Source organism: Chionomys nivalis, chromosome 5, assembly GCF_950005125.1.
Source record: "Chionomys nivalis chromosome 5, mChiNiv1.1, whole genome shotgun sequence".
Lineage (NCBI taxonomy): Eukaryota > Metazoa > Chordata > Mammalia > Rodentia > Cricetidae > Chionomys > Chionomys nivalis.
Window position 1 is genome coordinate 73,808,955 of NC_080090.1, and position 20,360 is coordinate 73,829,314.

The 20,360-nt window shown below is 32.6% G+C and overlaps 1 protein-coding gene across 2 annotated transcripts in view; it reads right to left on the minus strand.

The window, feature by feature from the left end:
* Brinp3 (BMP/retinoic acid inducible neural specific 3) overlaps positions 1 to 20,360 on the minus strand; it is a 378,417-nt gene that overhangs the window by 336,944 nt on the left and 21,113 nt on the right. The window lies entirely within an intron of this gene.

Here is a 20,360-nt window from a genome sequence, read left to right on the forward strand (position 1 = left end):
CATGTATGTACGCAAACACACACACACACCTGCAAATGTATAACTGTAAAAACAAAATTACTGTATCATAAGGTCTATATAAATCATAGAGTATGAATATGTTTGTTCCCGAATCATTCATTATTACACTTCTTAAATATTATATATTATACTTCATTTTTGTTTATATTTCCATCCATTTCATATGGCAACTAAAACAGAGAAGCATTTGGAAACTTTTTAGATAAAAATAATGAAATGACATCAGAAAAGTAAAAGCTCTAAATTACATAAAAGTATTACAAGAATTTATAATGCATTGAACACCCTTGATCAATCCTAACTTTTCAGAAGAGTGCTGATTTATGAAGACAAGTGTGGGTACTCTGGGCCCTCTGAAAACAAGCCACAGTTGTGTGGCTTGGTCTTTTTGTGCAGCTACTGGTGTTGGTGGGTGACTGATTTGACTCTGTTGCCTGCTCCTGGAACTCTTTCCTCCTGCTGGGTTGCTTTCTCCAGCCTTAATAGAAGAGGAGGTGCTTAGTTTTGCTGAAATTTGGTATTCCCTGACTGGCGAATGTACATGGAAGACCTGCACTTTTCTGAAGAAAAGACAGAAGGAGTGGATGAGGGGAGTGTTTATGGCAAAGGAACTGGAAGGAGAGGAGGAAAGACTAACTCTGATGGGGCTGGGGACAATTAACTGGTTGGTTGATAAAAAATAAATTTACAAAAAGAAAAAAATAATTGATACATAGTTTGTCATAATTTATATCCTAATCTCTCATATTCAAACTTAATTCCTTTTATGCTCTCAGTTTTCATTTGTTTGTTGTGAATAATATTAGTCTAGATTTTAAGTGAGTTTTGTTCACACAAAAATGTCAATATACCTTTTTGATAATATTGAAACATTGGTTCTTTCATTGTTTTGTTGTTCTTTTGTGGTCTTGAGGCAAAATCTTACATTTAACTCAACTGTCCTGGGGGTAGTTAATTATGCCAGACTGGCCTCAGACTTGCAGCTGTCTTATGTCAGCTACCCTGAAATCCTAAGTGTGGATCACTTCTCTGGCTAGAACTCCATAAGGCTTTAAGCAGAGTTAAAAAAATGATCAGAGCTATGACTAAGAAGCAGAGACCTTGTATCTGATATGTATCTTTCAAAATGGAAAGTTTATTAAAAAGCTGAATAAAAGTAGAAAAGAATCTAAAAAGCATTGGAAGTGTAAGTGGGCCAAAGGCATTAAAAGTGCAGAAGGGAATCTTCCTCTCTCTAAAGGTCCCCTCACGTGCAGCTTTTATTATGCATACTGGCAAGTTGAACTTAATAATCCAATTACAACTAGTTCTGGCCTTCCATCAGACCTTAAACTGTTTTCTGACAAATATTATTTTCTTGAGTCATCATAAGAAAGCACTAAGGTGGATCACACCCAAGTTTTATTTTACTGTGAGGAAATAAATAATGAGTTTAAATGATTTGCTCAGACATCAAGTTACCATAGAAGAAAGGCAATAATGCAAATTTAGAGCTTTAATTAACACACTATCCGATGCTTCCGTATCGCCAAAAAAATTGAGTGCACTGGATTTTCATAACTGATAACTGGAGAATTAGATCAAATCAACTTTCCTCACACTTTATTGTTTGAGGTTCCATAAGAGGATATAAACTTACTTTTAATCAATTACATTTTCCCATTGTATGAGTTTCCAGCAAATGTGTATGCTTATAACCGGAGTTTCAATTATAACAAATTACCCAAAGGTTTTTATAATTAATATTAATTGTGTATACCTGTTTTTCAAAAAGCTAGATTAGTCATAGTTTATTTTCACAATCATTATGATATTCTTCAAGAAAACTTATAACACAGTTCTTGTTCTTGCTGCGTGTGACTGTAGGCATCTTCTTTTTCCATGAGAAATGCCCTATAGTATATAGTGTTAGGAAAATTCCTAATGAAAATTGACTTCACTTGAGCATATTTTCTCTTTTGTATCATAATGAATGAATTCATTTTTATTCAACATAGAAAATTACTTCACAGTTTTTTTTTTTTTTATCAAGGTTAGGTAAATTACAGAAAGAAAACATTCCCAAGCCCCTACAGTTGGTCAGCCAAGTGAGGTCATACATATCTGTAATATCGGTATTAAAGACAGTGAGGCAAGAACAGAAAATGTTCAAGCCAGACTAGAGAGCTCACCTCTAAATTAATTATTTATTTAAAGTAAAAGCTGTGTTATACTTAAGCCATTTTGTCGGAAATTACGTTTGATAACTTGGGGCATGGCATGGCTGAGATAGGAAAAATGCTCAATGCCATAGTTAAATCACATAATCAACCCAGCACAAGGGTGACGGCTTTCCAGCTAATACTTAGGGAAACAAGATGAACTCTTCTACCAGAACCCATGTTAACATCAAGTGGAACCTGCAAAAAGCGAGAATGGAAATGACTTCAGTCCAAGAATATTGGCATAGCAGGGCTCATATTAGAAATGAGGTAAGATTTGTGTTAGGGCTAAGTGTGCTTAGGCCAAAGATAAAAGTTAAAAGGTCACTTGTGCAGTGAGGAGACTCACAGGCACAGTGAAATGTCAGAACAGTATGGCTAAACTGTACTGCTACAACACATTTGAGTGTTTTATGAGATTTTTTTTATCAACAAAGTTTTGCATTTATAGCACTTATGTAGGGACAACTTACAGTTCTAGTGATGTTTAAAGATCTTCAAGCTCTAAAGGAGCAATGATATTTCATATTTTATTAATGTAAAATGTTAAAGTATTGACCAAAAACACAAACAACTCCCCTCCCAAAAAAAAAAATACCCATTAAGAACAACAAAGAAAAAACAACTATGCTGTAGCTTTATAATACAAGAAATTCAATTGTTTTTCTTCCCGTTGGACATATTACATTAGTTCAATTCTACTGAATAATTAAAAGAAATTGAGTTATCAAAGGTGTGAATGATTTAAATATATTCGATTAAAATGATACTTCACAGAACTTTTATACCCCTCCAAAATGATTTATGATATATAATGACTCATTGAACTACTGGATAATATGGTAATTTTTAGAAACTCTCTGAGAAATGGGTAAATAGTGAAACGTGGCTAATTAAGTCTGCAATTTGATTGTTATGACACACATATATGAAAATACATTACATTTCTTGACCGAGATATTATTTCAAATAAAAAAATGAGGAAATGGGAATAATTATTGCCTCAACTTGAAAGACAGACAATAATTGGTATTGCTTAATTGATTGTTCTAAAAACAATTAATTTTCTGTTAGTAAAGATTGCCCTCAAATATTTAAACCTAAGTTTAAAGGTAAACGTTTAAATGGAATTTACATCTATGAATGTTATTTTCAATAATTACTTTAATATATTACTAAACTGAGAAAAAATGACTTTATTTTCTGTCAAAAAAACAATAGCAAGAAATGATAAATACATACATCCTGGAGAACTCTCCAATAAACCGCACATCGTTTTGTGTTTCTCTCTGTACTATCATTGCTCATGTGTTGTAATAGTACACAAGAAATTGTGAACATACATGTTGTGGACTTTTTCTAAAATCTTCAGAAGCTTATCTATATTCTTTTGATAACTGAAAAAGAGAAATTTCCATAAATACATGCACCTTAAAAGACATTCATTTTAGCATTAAATAGTAAATAGGGAGAGCAGCACTACAGATGATAACTGGAGAAGACAATAATAGAGCACATTTATATATACACAGAAAAGTTAAGATTGGTATGATAAAAAAATCAAAACTACCAAAGGCAAGTTTATAAATCACACAAAACTCTAAGGAAACAAATAGAACTGTCATGTAGACCTTTTCACTAATCTCATTCAGAAGTCATAGCATGACTCACTGATCTTAGTTCTCATCTGAAAAACAGAGATGGCAGTATTCTATTGTAATCGAAAATGACAGAATTTCCAGTGGGTGTTTACAGTTGCATTCCTTCTATTTCCAAACTAACATATTTTAAGAAATATAATGTGCACCCGACAGCCATAATTGGAAAATTCACTACACTCCTCTGGATCACTCAAAATGGCTAAACCTCCATATTCTGCATGTACACAAAAGTAAAAGGCCATTATAATTATTGAGTTTTCCTTTCCATTTGTCAGAGACATACAGCTTCTAGCAGTCTACTTTTGCTAAGTGTCTACAATTTTCCCATGAAGGAGCCTGTGGCATCAGCTTACCACTCTCGAAATAAGAATTATCTGCTTTAGCTTGCAGTTGTACTGCCCATTGTAGCAGGTGAGATTGAATTAAAGTTTCCACCTCCACAGGAATAGAGTATTAATCTTTTTTAGGGTTTCTCAGTTGAAGTCCAGTTTAATCCATCTTTAAAAATGCCTGCATTTGCCAGGAGGACAAGAAAAAGAGTGACCTCACTTCAAGAAATGGAAGCATTGCTAAGAATCCATTAGAGGGACATATCCTATACTTTGTTGCTACAATAGACAGGGTTATGTTAATTAATTTATATACAGTGTATGGTGCATTTTTAATTTTAAATCAGGAATAAATAATATAATTTAATTTATTAAAATAGGATGTAAGAATAATAAACTTGTGAAAAATATTATGTTTCTTACTCATCAACTTTCAGAAACTATTTTCCATTATTTTGAAGTGTGTGTGTATACAGGTATGCCTGGGTGTGAGTGTGTGGACATGAGTGCAGATGTCCAAGGAGGCCAGAGACATCAGATCACTGGGAAGATTTAGGTGCAGCACTTGCTGCAGGCCACCCCGCACGAGTGCAGCCCTTTCCCCCTGCCACCTCTACTCCCGAAAAGTAGCATGCATATTCCTTTAGCCATTGAGCCATCTTTTCCAGTCCTAATTGGCAAACCTTTTAACAGTGGAACCTGTGGGAAGTGTTCTGGTGGAATTGCAGAAGGCACAAAGCTTGCATTTAATCTAATCTCCGTATCTACTCCTGTATTGACTACAATGAATCTACCATTGTCGGTCTCCATATTCCCAGAATAGACTATCAATGATGCCCTCTGCTATTCTGTTTTCTTCTTTCGCTTTCCTCCAAGTCAATCATTTTCAAAGTGCTAACGATGCTTTGAACAAATGAATCGTAGCTGATGATTATAAACTTCCAATAATATTCCCTTGCATTTACAAGATAAACTAGATTGAACTCAGTCAATAAGTGGCACAGGATCTACATCTGTTTGTAAAATTGTAGAGTCATGATAGATCTATTATCATTTATCTCGTCTTTCAAGGACTTTCAAGGCCATATTTTTTCCACAATGTTTGAGAATTTTTTGCAATTCTGCACCTTTAGACAGCATTAAGAATGAAGGAAGATGATACAAGGTAAGGAATTTTTCCTCTTCACCTTAAAGCGGACTAGCTATATATTTACTTGTTAATTGGTTTTAATATTATTTTGTTGATTTTTTTCTATAAAACTAGTTGTAACTTATTATTATCCATTAATGTTGCAAATAATATTTGTGCATTTTCTCCATATCTCTTTTAATGAAGTCATTATTGTACCCTTTTATAAATTAACTTTCAAAATATGCTTGTATATTGAGTCATATATTTGTCCTATTTTTGTTTTAAAAATAATGGTAAGGTTCAATAAAAGGGTAACACAATTTTGTGTTATTACTGCTTTAAGTAAATTTTAGGTGGATGTGCTAAAAAGCAAAGGGGAGGAATTGCTACAGTCTATCAATAAAGAGATAACTCTAGAAATAAGGATCCAATTTTACATGTGCAACAATTTTCTTTGGAATGCTAAATATTGTGACTTTGTAAGAAAAAACAAAATTTCTTATGAGACAACTTGTCAGATAACATCTCTTATTTGTAATACTATGCTTATAAAGTTATAAATAGAAAATACTATAAAATATTTAATAAGTAAATACTTAACAAAATTTCAATAATCATATAAAACTTTCTAAATAATCTATTCCACACAATACAACAAAAAATAAAATCTAGAATGATACAGTCTATTCAATAGGAAATCATACTAAACAAGTAGACCCTGAGATTTAGTTGATTGAGAGGTGAACTGAGGCTGTGTGGAAATAACTGAACCCTGAATGCAAGGTGCCACCTGCTGGAAACTTTACTGACTTGCTGGAGTATATATTGTTCACCTGATATGTCTATGACCATATCCTCTATCCTGGATTTATGATAACTGTCAACAAATACTTTATTATTAGGGTATCTACAGTCATATACATTATTGGTAAATCATTAGATAATTACACATCATCACACGTGTAACAATACTAGCCTTTCTATAAAGCAAGATTTAATCTGCTCAGGGCCCTCAGTAGAATCAATACTGTTTAAAGTAGCATTTAATATTCATTGTGATTTTCTTATTGTATTAGTGAGGGAAAAAAAAAGTAACCTCCACAAGAAACCCCGATTGATTCCTTGAGAAGAAATTCACAGTGGTATGTTATAGTGAATTGTTTAAGCTTTTGTCCTCTTGCTTATTAATAAAACCTCAGACATTTAGCTTCATCCTATAGGAAAAATGCATCTCAATTAAAGCCACAGAATTATGAGATATTAAATCACAAGTATGCAAAGATGGGCATAAATGTCACTATATTTGTCATTTTATCTCAGGAAAGACTTGAAAGTTAAAATTCAGATAACAGTATTTATTATATTATGTACTAAATTATGCTTATTACAGAATCTCTAGGGTTTGCAGACAAAAAAGAAAAGGACAGGATTCTTCCTAAAATAACAAAATCAGCTTTGTCCTCATTAACAGGTGTTTTAAATAGAAGCCTGAATTAAACATAAATATGTTTAAGTACCTTTAAACCTTGAAAAGACTTGGAAAATATTTCTTTATTTAGTTGTTTTTCATTTGCTTGCTATGGTGCTTTTGATGAATGCCAGGGCCTTATACGTGCTAGCAAACATTCTACTACCTATGTGAAATCTCAACATTTTGATGTCCTGTTGATACACAAGTTACAATTTCAAAATATCTGACATTTAAAATGAATCGTTTCTATTTGTACATTAATAGAGCCTTAGATATACAAAAATTTCAAGGAAGAATATAGGAAAAAGATTAGTGAAAATTTGAAAAAACCTTGTTATTTTAAGTTTAATAACATACTTAAAGGTGTAATGTTAAAGTGAGTGTCACAAACCACACAAAAACACAGGCAATTTTTAAAAGTTATGACTTTCTTTTTTTTATATTGATTTCTTTTTTTTCTTGATTTTATTGAGCTATACATTTTTTCTCTGCTCCCCTCAAAAGCTATGACTTTCATTATCAAAGTTTCAGAGTACATTTAAACACTAAAATGAGTCTAACATTTCCTTCTCAAACCCAAGTGTCTTTACCAAATCATATCTTCATCATTAGGTATAGCCTTTAGATTTTTAGAACAAGATTGCAAAAATAACATCTGTGGTGAATTGAATAGCATTATTCCCCATAAACTCAGGTTGTCTCAAACGCTTGTCCCATGTGAGTTGTATGCACTATTAGGAGACTTGGAGTGGGTGTGGCCTTGTTGGAGGAGATGTGTCACTGTGGAGGCTGGCTTTCAAGTCCCTATATGTAGTCTGAAGCTACACTTAGTGTCAAAGTTTCCAGCTGCCTGCAGAGCAAATGTAGTACTTTAAGTTACCTCTCCAGCACATCTGCCTGCATACCACCATATTCCCCATTAGCTGATAATGAACTAAGCCTCACAAACTGCTAGCCTCAACCAATTAAATGTTTGCTTAAATAAGTGTCTCCATGATCATGGTGTCTCTTCAAAGCAATAGACACCTAAACTAAGACAACACCATGTTATTTTTATAATGAACCAATATAATGAGAATTCTAAATATCGTTTTGGTAGTTTTCATTTATTTAGTTGTGATCTGATCATCTTACCAATAATTCTCATTTTTTGATTGCTCTGCTGTTACTTTTCTCTTAATCTGTACAAGCTAAGTCAAAATATTGATCCCATCAATGTTACCCTAGCTAATATTTTTATAATTGCTTTTCAAAAAGATAATGATCCTGATTTTGGCGAGTCTCACATTTTAATATCAAAATCCATAATTTGTTTAACTGAGTAGTCTCTTCTGTCTGGTGCATTTTATATAAAATTGTTCAGCATCTGGACTGAGCCAAGATCACTTACTGTTCAGTCAGAAGACTAAATATGATTCAGTTTCCAGTACTCACATGGTAGCTCCCAACTACCTGTAACTCCAGCTCATGGGGGTTGAATGCCCTCTCCTGATTTCTTATGTTTCAACACACTTGTGGTACACATAGATATATGTAAGAGCACAAACAAAAATTTTTTAAAAAATACATTAAAATTTTAACATTAAATCCTTAATACTAAAGCCACTAAGACAATTTTTTTCTGGTGACCATATTTAGAATATGTTGAGAGACAAGATAACTGGTATGTGAACATTAATTCTGCCTGAAGTACACTTGGGACTGACAGACTTTTGTAAGTATGAGAAAGAGCATTCTCTATCATAGAGAAGAGCCTTAATAAGACAGAAAAAATTTTCCCTTGAAGACTTCATAAGTCATACTCTGCCAGATCTTAGCAAAATTAGTAGCAAGAATAAAGAACTGATGACATCAGAGCATTCTCAAGTCATTATTCTCAGGTTCCAGAGAGAAATCCCAGTGGTGTTTTAAGCTTTTCTGAAGTGTAACCACTATAGCTTCTTTCTGCTCTGCCACAAATCAGGTTATAGGATGGATTTTTTTCTTTATTTTGTTTTGTTTTGTTTTTCCTACTGATTACAATTCATTGTTTCTATCAAATCACTTCATTGCCATATTTTTGGATTTAGTATACCTGTGTGTCACTAGAAGTAAAGGAGGAGGAGATTTTCATACCAAAATTTGTGAATTCATGAGTGGATAAAAATTTGCAACATCTACATGTCAGACACTGTACAGTGAGAAAAGTTAATAAACTATTGAATGTACAACAGGAATAAGGAATGGGTGTTAGTCTAAATTTATGAGAGGCAAAAACAACGGGATAAACAGAAAGTATATTCGATAGCATTACATTAGTAGGAAAGCATTAAAAACTCAAAATGTGGTATATAAAAAAGAGAGTAGAGCTGTGAATTCCAGGGACGGAGAAAGAATAATAGAACAGTTACCCAAACCTTCAAGAGAACTTTCCAAGCAAGAGGAGAACTCTGAATCCATGGCACTACTGCTTCACTGGGAGAGTGGCTATGCAGGTCAAAATTCTCAAACTATGTACTTCAAATATTGTGTGATAGTTTTGGATCAATAAAACTTCATTATACATAAATAAGATTTTTATTCTATTTGTCTGCCATTGAGTTTTATTAGTTGATGGGATTGACTTAGGGTTCTCAGGACAAGATTCTTTAAGAGCACTTTGATCAAAAATATGAGCACACAATATGCACCATTCAAAAATAAACACATAATATGCACTGTACAAAATATGCTCACACAGTATTTACTACACAAATATTGCTCACACAGTATTCACTACATGAAAATCTGACCTAGTGTATGTTTAGAGTTTGACTAGTACACAATATGCAATGAAAATAAAGCTATTCACTATACTGAAACCAATTTTGTCATTCCATATATTTAATTATTCTTATTAGTGTGTTTGTTGTTTTAGTCTGTAAAGCAATTATGACTTTTTCTGCAATAAATGGAAAATAAAGTTTAGAAATAAACTAGAAATAATAGGTCAATGTGATAAAGCAAAGAGTTCACTGAATTTTTTAAATCAAAAATTAAGCTCAAAATCAATCTGATATTAAATCGAAAGTAAAATTCTTTCATCATGTCTATCCATAGTTTTGAGTTTTCACCTTTCATAATTTTCATGATGTTAATAATGCAAATTTGATTCCACCAGAAATATGACTTGTTCAATTCTGCTTTAGTGCAACCATGCAGTAAGAAGTAAACACAGGAATTTCCTTTATTTCCTTGTATACTAGCTGATATACTAGCTGAGGACATATGCAACCTGGCACGAAGTATTGTCAGCAGATGAAAGGATGTGGAGAAATACTAATATGAACACTTCTACACAGTCAATTAGCTAGCTCTGCAAGCTACTAGCAGCTGCCTATGTTAGTCCTTCATAAACTAGCCAGGTTAAATAAAAATAATGCCCAAAATAAGTAACATAACATTTTTATGTGCAGTATCATTGGAGAAAAAATGAAATAAATGTCAATAAATTTCATGATCAAATACAAAGCAAATATTTGCAAAATGTTCGTGAGGAATCATGTATTATAAAAAAGTAAATTTGTTATAGTACATCTTCAGTGTTCAAAACTGAAAGGAAATATTCTAGGTTTTATATGTATAAGTATAACCATATAGAAAAGAATGGTAAAGGTAGGTTGAATTATTTTATTTCTAAATTGGGATCATTAGATTTTTGTTTGAATAAAAAAAAAGTGGTCAGTGCAGAAGTCTACAAAATCTGAATGTCTACACATATGCTAATTACTCAAAAGCAATATGCAAAGTAGGAAGCTAGAGAAAGTATGTCCGGGAAAATAAATCAGAGTGCATCAGCAGAAGACCTGAGTTCAAACCTATTTCATATTTTGGTCACAACCAGATTTCAGAAATAAATAAGTATAGATAGTGAACCTCAAGCAGTATTCTCAGTGAAGTTTTCTAGGAATCACAATAAAAAAGAAGCAGTAACTATATTACTAAGTATACAAATATTAAAAATAAAATTAAAACCTATTAATATCTCATATTTATTCTAATAAGAGAAGGTTAGGAAGCTACGTGTGCTGAAAGGCATAACTGAATTGAATTTGGCATTTTACAATTTCAAACCTGTTTCAGAATAGCTATTTATCTGGTTTTGTGTTTTCTAGATCTATTTTTGTTTGTATTCTTCCATTTTTTAATTACTGTAACAAAGGAAAATATGTCACATGACAACAAAGACACAGAAGTTTAAAGTTGTGTTGTATCATAATGACCAAATAGGAAACTTCAGACATTTACAAATGAGCAGGACATATGGGATGTTTTTAACATTGCTGTAAATGAATAATTAATATAGCCAATGCTATGACCACTAGAGAAAACAATTGGAGCCATAGAAAGAAAATATGATAAGGTAGTTACTTTTTAGTTAAACAGTAAATAAAGTGAAACTTTATAATATGCAAATCTGTTAAAAGTTCGCAAAGTAACCTTTGTGAGAAAGTGAGAAAGAGCTTAGAAGTTACAAGCCTAACACACTGTGCTCTTCACCGGTAACACGATAAGAATTATTTGTGTTGATTCATGAAGTCAGTCACCCTGGGATGTAGTGAGGTCAGAGATACTAGGATTGAGTGTATGATTACTAGAAAGAACGCGTAGGGCTGATGTAGATAGCAGAAATTAAAGTTAATTTCTGAGTAATGCAGTTGTTCAATCCTTAGATTCGATGAGTTTGTTTGAAAGGTTCCTGTCACTTTTAAAATAACTGCAAAATACCCTGTCCATATGATTATATATTGAATGTAGAGAGAATTTTTTAATTGTTGAATTTATCAAAATTTATATCAAAAGATTATTTTACAAATGATATTCAGTTGAATGATTGCATTTTTTGAAGATAAACTATAATACATTTTAATTGAGTGCTTATTGAAACTTCTATCATGTTTTGAGATAATAGCTGTGTGTGTGTTTAAGATAAGACAGGACACACACACAGCACAGTAGAGAGCCCTTGTTTTTTTTTTTATGCTGCTGCTAATTTCAGGCTAACAGGAGAGGTAGTTTAATTAGTGAACTGCTAATATCTATTTAAGTGAGCAGCCAGGGAAATCTCTGGTGTAGAAAGGACATGGGAAGACCCTGGCTAGGCCCTTCACTTGGCCTCTTGCAACTGTTTTAAAAAAAAGAAAGAAAAAAAGAAAATGATTTTTACAAATGTGGAAAAGAAAGTGAGAATAAAAAGAACAGTATGTCTAGATTCACAAAATACAATTCATTTTGCCTATTTCAAAAAAAAATACAAGTCAATTTCTTGAAAACACCAGACCAGAAAGGATGAAAGACAACACTTGTAAGTTGTGTGGTTTTCCTTGGAAAAGAGTACCTATTGACTATGAAAATCAGGGTTAACAGTTGGACGCAACCATATAAACCAAATAATCAAAGTATTTATATAATGTTGAATCTGTCATTGCTCCATTACTTTTTTTTTCAGGGTTTCTCTGTGACTTTGGAGCCTGTCATGGAACTACCTCTTTTTTTTTTAATTATTTTTATTCTTTTTTAATTAAAATTTCCACCTGTCCCCGTTTCCCATTTCCCTCCCCTCCTCCCAAATATTGCCCCTCCCCCCACTCCCCTCCCCCTATCCCCACTCCTCTTCTCCTCCCCCCACTCCATTCCCCCTCCCTCTCGATACTGAAGAGCAGTCCAAATTCCCTGCCCTGCGGGAAGACCAAGGTCCTCCCACTTCTATCTAGGTCCAGGAAGGTGAGCATCAAAACAGGCTAAGCTCCCACAAAGCCAGTTCATGTATTAGGATCGAAACCTAGTGCCATCGTCCTTGGCTTCTCATCAGCCTTCATTGTCCGCCATGTTCAGAGAGTCCAGTTTCAACCCATGCTTATTCAGTCCCAGTCCCGCTGGCCTTGGTGGGGAACTACCTCTTGTAGATCAGGCTGATCTCGAACTCACAGAGATCCGCCTGCCTCTGCCTCCGGAGAGCTGTGATTAAAGGCGTGTGCCACCATTGCCCGGCTCCATTACTTTTTTTGATTAGTTACATGAACTCACAATTCCTTATATTTTTTTATTTCAACACCAAAAAAGAAAATATGAAAACAATGTAAAAATAAAAAGATCCTTAAATATAATTAGTTATGTAAAAGAAATATTTTAAATATAATATGAATTATTTGTAATTTAATTTAAGAACTGACTCTTATGAAACTGAATTATAGTCCCTAAAATTTTGAATTAGTAAATTTATTCCTAAATGCTATTATTCTAATATTTTCAAAGGATACTAAAGGTATGAATTTCTATATAGAGTCAAATTCTGAATTAGGATTAAATAACAAGATTTAAAGTCAATCTCATGGTTTAATTTGAATGATAGATATACTGAATAAATGTGTTTACTAATTGTGTTTGTTTATGTGTAAAACACTTCTGAGAATAATCTTGTCACTGTACTGTGCAGTGTGCTGCAGACTGATGAAATAATTCACAGAAATTCAACCAATAGGACTAATAACTTCCATCACATGGTAACCCCTAAAATCATACAAAAGAAGCAAAAGACTTGGAGTTAATAAGGAAAGAGCAGTAATAAATTTTATAAGCAAATACACTGAAACACAGAAGTATATAAAACTGTTATTATGAAGAAGGTATTTATAAAAGACTTTTAAAAGACAAGGAAGAACATATATTTAAATGCTGGACTACACATTCCCAAGGGTTCCCATTTTTCCTTTGTTATAGAATATTGATTATATAAATGAGAAGATATGTAAAGAGCAACTGAATATTTAATTTCACAGATGAGGTTACAAAAGCCTAACATTAACAAGGATACTAAAGTCTCAGTTATCTGTATTAAAGCAAGTAAATACGACAAATGGTAGAAAAAAAAAATCTAAAACACCTGCTTACCACGATGACAGAGCATTTCATTAGAATGAGGTTTGTGTTCAAAGACAGGTAAATGTAAATATGAAGTTGATGTTCAGAAGTTACACATTGCCTTCTCAAGGAAGCAAAATGTATATAGAAACATAGAAATAAACAAAGGTAAAAGAAAATCCTGTTTTCAGGGCATTCCGACTATTATGAATAAGTATATTACCTAAGTGACAGTGACATTCAGGAATTAAAAAGCCCATCGAGTCCGTGTTATTATGAGATTTGTGAAATGGGATTCAATATCATTTTATGAAGGATTTTGTTTTATCATAAGTGAAAGAAACAATCATACAGCAGAAAGATCATACAGCAAAAACACAGTATTAATCTTCTCTCTTTCATACTCAGTGACATGAATCTATTTTCTTTGTTAAAAGACTTCTGAGGTGTTTTATAGATTATATATATATATATATATATATATATATATATATATATATATATACATGTATAAAGCCTGATTACACTCATGAAGATTTAATGTAAAACTCAGACACAGACCGTCTTCATTGCTGCTTTTACTTTCTTATGATATCTTTATAAAGTCTTTTAATTTTATTTATAAACATGTAAATGTATTTCTGAAATTAACTTGTGACTTCTTCTTTTTTTGTTTAAGTATGGTAACATCAATATAACTCAACATAAATTTGGTTTTTAAACATTTTGGAATGGTTTTACTTGTTTTACTAACATTTCAAAAGATTTGGAATTTTCTTTATTACTGAAATAGAATATTATTTATTGCCAATAATATTATAGATCCTTTAAATTTCACTAAAACCAATTACTTTTCTTGAAATTAAATTCTTTATATTTATAACTTTAAGTCTTTAGAGTGATATTTTGAGAACTTTAAAACATAAGGTATGTTAATTTTATTTATTATTTTGAAATGACTAGTGGGTTGGAATAAAGTCAAATTATACAAATATTCAAAATATACATTTGAAAGAAACATATTATGTGTTTTTGCTTTACAAACTTGTACAAAATATAAAATTTATATTCTAATTATGTATATGTTATTTTCTTACATTGCTTTACCTTGTAATTCACTTCATTTATGAAGAGCATAAACTAGCATCTTTGTGGCAATTACAGTTATTAAATTTATCTAAAGGATCAAATATAGTTACTCCCTCATTAGGTGGAATGGTTTTGTGTGGTCTTGAAGGGAATTACCAAATTACCTCATGTGAGGAGTGCAACTTTGTTTCGTGTGACAATATACAACATGCTCCAATTTGTATATGGTAGTGATCGCCAGATCTTTATTTCTTTGTATTACTTGAAATAATTGCAGTTTTGACTTTTTTAAAATCACATTTTGCCAAGTTTTATATTTCTAGAATTTTTATTTTGGGAAAGAGTATTTAATTGTTTATTTATCCACAGGAAGATAATTTTAAAATGATGTCTTTATATAGACATTTTTTTCTCTAAAAATTTTAAATTACATTATAAACTTTTTATAATGGAGTTGAGAGAGGAAGGTAACACATAATAGCACATGACAAAGACAGAGGCTAACTGTGGAGTTAGTTCTCTCCTTCTACCTTTATATGGATCCCTATCAAATTCAGGTCATCAGATTTGTGTGGCAATGTTTATACTTGTTAGACCATCTACCTGACTATATATAAATTTGTGTTTTTTTTTAACTTTTATTTCATAAATTTAAGCAAAATTCTTTTGAATATCTGTCTTTTTTTTAAATATTTATTTATTTATTATGTATACAATATTCTGTGTGTACGCCTGCAGGCCAGAAGAGGGCACCAGACCCAATTACAGATGGTTGTGAGCCACCATGTGGTTGCTGGGAATTGAACTCAGGACCTTTGGAAGAGCAGGCAATGCTCTTAACCTCTGAGCTATCTCCCCAGCCCCTATCTGTCTTATTTTTAAAGGTTTTTCTTGACCTTAATATGACCATTAATCTTGGTGTGTGTTAACCATTTGGGTTCCTGCACCTAGGATATTTTAATCATTACGTTCCAAGTCAAAGTTAGTCTCATCCAAGAAATATGGTATAACACTTCAATATCATTTTAAAGCAGCTGTGTTTTCTATGTATCTCTCGATGAAATAATTTTATTTGATATTTACTCTTATTTTACATTTTCTACTTATCTCACCTTACCTAAACCGATTCTTATACATTTACAAACTCTCGTCTTTCCCAGATCTGTTTCTTCAGATGTAATGCGTCATATAACATATTGAATTTTTTAGTAAAATAATCAGACATATAATGATGTGCATATACACATTCATATTATATATAAAATTATATTAGTATATTTTTATATTTTATATTATTTTTATATTTTTAATATTAATATACAGTATTATGGTATATGTACAAATAAGATATACATATATGATACTGATATATATATATATTTTATTACTTCAGCTATAATTAGATGTTTACTTTTATTAACATACTTAATCATATTTCTTTTAAGAGTTTGTTCAGAAAACTTCATTTAAAAAAAAAAACAGAATTGATCCCCCTTTCTTCCTATTCTTACATTTACAACATTCTTTAAAAAATTTCTCTGAGGAAGCAAAAATATTTTAACAGCATTGCTTACTTACTTACTCACTGCTGGTGGAATACAAACTTGCACAACCACTTTGGAAATCAGTGTGGCGGTTTCTGAGAAAAGTTAGAATCAATCTACCTCAGGATCTAACAACACCATTCTTAGTCAAAGACACAAAAGATGCTCAATCATACAATAAAAGCCTTTGTTCAACTGTGTTCCCAGCAGCATTATTTGTAATAGCAAGAACCTGGAAATAAGCTAGATGCCCCTCAACCGAAGAGTGGACAAAGAAAATATAGCACATGCACACTTTAGAGTGTTTTTCACTCCATGGTAAAACACAGTGACATCTTGAATGTTGCATGCAAATGGATGGAATAGAAAACACTATCCTGAGTGAGGTAACCCAGACCCAAAAAGACGAATATGGTATATACTCACTCATAAGTGCACACTAGCTATAAACAAAAGACATTGATCCGATGGTTCACGATCCCAGAGAAAAAAGATATCTTGATCGAGGGAGTCATTATAGGGTTAGCAGAAACCTGGCTCTAGAGAAATTCCCAGGAATCCTCAAGGATGACCCTACCTTAGACCCTAAGCAGTAGAAGAGAGGGTGCCCGATCTTGACATGCCCTGTAGTTAAACTGATGATTATCTTAAATATCACCATAGAACCTTCATCCAGCAACTGATGGAAACAGAGGCAGAGACCCCCAGCAGAACACTGGACTGATCTTCCAATGTCCAGTTGAAGAATGGGAAGAATGAGAATATGAGCAAAAAGGTTAAGACCATGATGAGCACACCCACTGAGACAGACCAATTGAGCTAATGGGAGCTCACCAACACCAACAGGACTGGGAACAAATGAGCATAGGACCAAACTAGTCCCTCTGAATGTGTTTGAGAGTAGTATGGCTGGGGTAGACTGAGGGGCCACTGGCAGTGGCACCGGGGTTTATCCCTACTGCATGTACTGGCTTTTTAGGAGCCTATTCTCTTTGGATGTATACCTTGCTCAGCCTAGAAATAGCAGGGAGGGCCTTGGACCTTCCCCAAACAATATGCCTTACCTTCTCTGAGGATTAGTTGGGGGTGTGATGGGAGGGTAAGTGGAGGGGATGGAAGGAGAAGAGGAAGTTGGAACTTGTTTTTTTTTTTTAAATCTAAAAATTTTAAAAAAGAAAAAAAATGATGTGCTGGAGAAACATAGCCATATACTGGTGAGCTCACTGCTTTAGTGGCTTCATCGTGTAACTATAAAGTTTTACCCCTACCTATTAAGACACAAGTAAGTTTATTCCTATTTTATGATTCAAGGGCAAACATTTCTTCAGTGTAACTGGTTTTGTTACTTTTTTTCAGTATTTAAAAGTTTATTTATTTCTATTTTTGTGTGTATGTTTGTGCATTTTGTCTGTATTTTGCCTATGTATCACATACCAGTTTGGTATCCACAGAGGTCATAAATGATCACTAGATCTCCTGCACTAGAGTTATGGATGATGTGACTCACAATGTGAGTGTTGGGAAATGGATCTCGGTCCCTGTGAAAGTTGTCCTTCTTAACCTCTGAGCCACTTCTATTACAGCCCCTTATTTTATCTTTAAATGTTCTACCATTTGCTTCTATTTTCAAATCATATGTAAACATGAATTATAGATTACATCTCCATTTTTAACATGCAACCAAATAAAAGAAGAATCCATATTCCTATTCTACATGCTCCAGATCCTGAGTCATGGAGGACTCCTGGAGTCATTCATATAAATCTTCAGCATCAATCCTCTTGCAATTTTACTTAGACTTGCCAAGTTTAATAAACAAACAAACTGACAAATAGTTCTATTAAAATATAATAATAAACAGCAAATATTGTTACCATTAAATATGTCACAATATTATAGAAGGAATATTTCTAATATATATATATATATATATATATATATATATATATATATATACCATTTTACTCTTGTAAAGTATGTTTCTAATATGGCAAAGGGAAGATATTTGCAGTGTGACTACCACCAAAGGGCATTGGCAGCACACACCAAAGGCAGTATACTGTAACACAGAGAGGGATGCAAATCTTATATGAGACATTGCTCCCCTGATTCTAAGCAAAATTTGATAGTACTTTATAAGTGCTTCTATCAAATAAATATAGAATGATAAACCCTTTATATGACAAAAAGCTTTATTGATAGGGGAGGAAACAATTGTAATTGCTCCTTTGGTGTGTGTGAACTGTGATCTTTAATAATTTCATCTTGCTCTAGTATTTGAAGTGAAAGGGAAGATATGCTTCCAGAAAAGGACATGGGGTGAAGGAAGACAAGGGCAAGGGAAAGAGATTTGACCTAATTATGTTAACATGTCTTGCTTAATATGCTCTAAATTCAGAGTTAATGCCTTCCAGAAGATTTGGCAATATAATATGCTACATGAAGGAGTTTATGGTGGTTATAAGCAATAGTAGATCTGGATGATTACTTTAGAAAATCATATGGTCTTTAAAATGATAAACTAAGTAGATAATGTGGAATATATTAATTTTCTATCTGTTTTAAATATTCATAATTTCTATATCAGTATTTATGGCAAATATATGCAAAAGTTATAAAAAAGAACTCAAAACTTATTTTCTTTATTGAGAAAGGGTTTTCCTTTCTGTCGCTGGCTGTCCACAATCTTGCTCCTTAGACCAGGCTCATCTCAAACTCAGAGATCTGCCTGCCTTTGTCCCAGGACACACACAGCTAATGCTTGGCAACTAAAACCTATTTTTGGAGGTAAATAAAAGACAAAAGTAAGGACAACCCCTATAAAATTAGTCTAATACCTAAATTTGAGATTCCTACCCTTTCAAAAATAAAGTCAGTTTCTTCAGAATAAATTTTTGTATATATGGCATTGTAGGGAAAGGTAAGCAATGTCTCTGCCCTTAAGGAAATGCTGGTTGACAAAATCAAATATCTCTCCTCACCAACACTGAAGAACTTTAATAAGAGGTTATATTATTCATTTCACAGAATTATCATGACCATTGCATTGCTAATAAACACAAGAGCCTTTAAAATGTTGTAACCCAGGTCAAAAATAGGTGGACCTTAAACCCCCATTTTAAAAAATCTACTCAGCATCTGATCATGTTATTCAAGCTACAAAGTAAGCACATGAGGGAGACTAATAAAATTACTTTAAAAAAGGCCAAGCAATACATGAGCTTTGCAGAGCATCTCCAAATGTTTTATGTCTTTTGGACTTTTAAGTATTGTGACCTAAATAATGATTTTGATTCAACTCAAAACCTGAAGAAACATGTGGAATCTGTCTGCTCCACGCTTGATTGTCAAATCAGTCAAGTTACCGAAACTCATGCATATGACACCTTAGATATCCAGACAGAAACAGATGCCAACACAACATAGACAATTGCTCTCGTTCTACCTGCTTGCCTGTTAAAAGTCTTGCATGCCTAAAGTGTTAGACATTCCCACAGTCTTAAAGTTAGGCTTCTTCAGTAAGTCTCTAAAGAGAAGATTCTTAATTAAGCAAATATGCATAAACGCATATGATCAGAAATCTCATACCCTATTCATCTCTGACAAATTTAGACAGAAAATTCTTAGTGTTTGTCACTTTGTTTAAAACTTAGAATAATATTTTTTTCTGCTTCTTAGACCTGATAGTGCTTTGCATAGACTAAGACTTTTTTATTTTTTGGAAATTCAGCAATGAATAAATATGCAATGCAAAGGATACTCAGTATCTTCTTCTAATATGGACTACAGATAAAATTTATAAATTTCTTGTGTTCTATAAAAGAGTATGCAGACCTGAAGCACAGTGCCCTCTGGTGCACATACTGCATAAAATAAAAATATTTATATAACCTTATCTGAATAAAACAGACACGAACATAATAAAGTTTGATTCTTCATAAATACCGGCAACTAGGAGTAACAAACTCTCCACTTAAGAAACAAAGAAATAATCCAAAGTGGTAATTTCCATAAACAATCTTAATGACAAAGA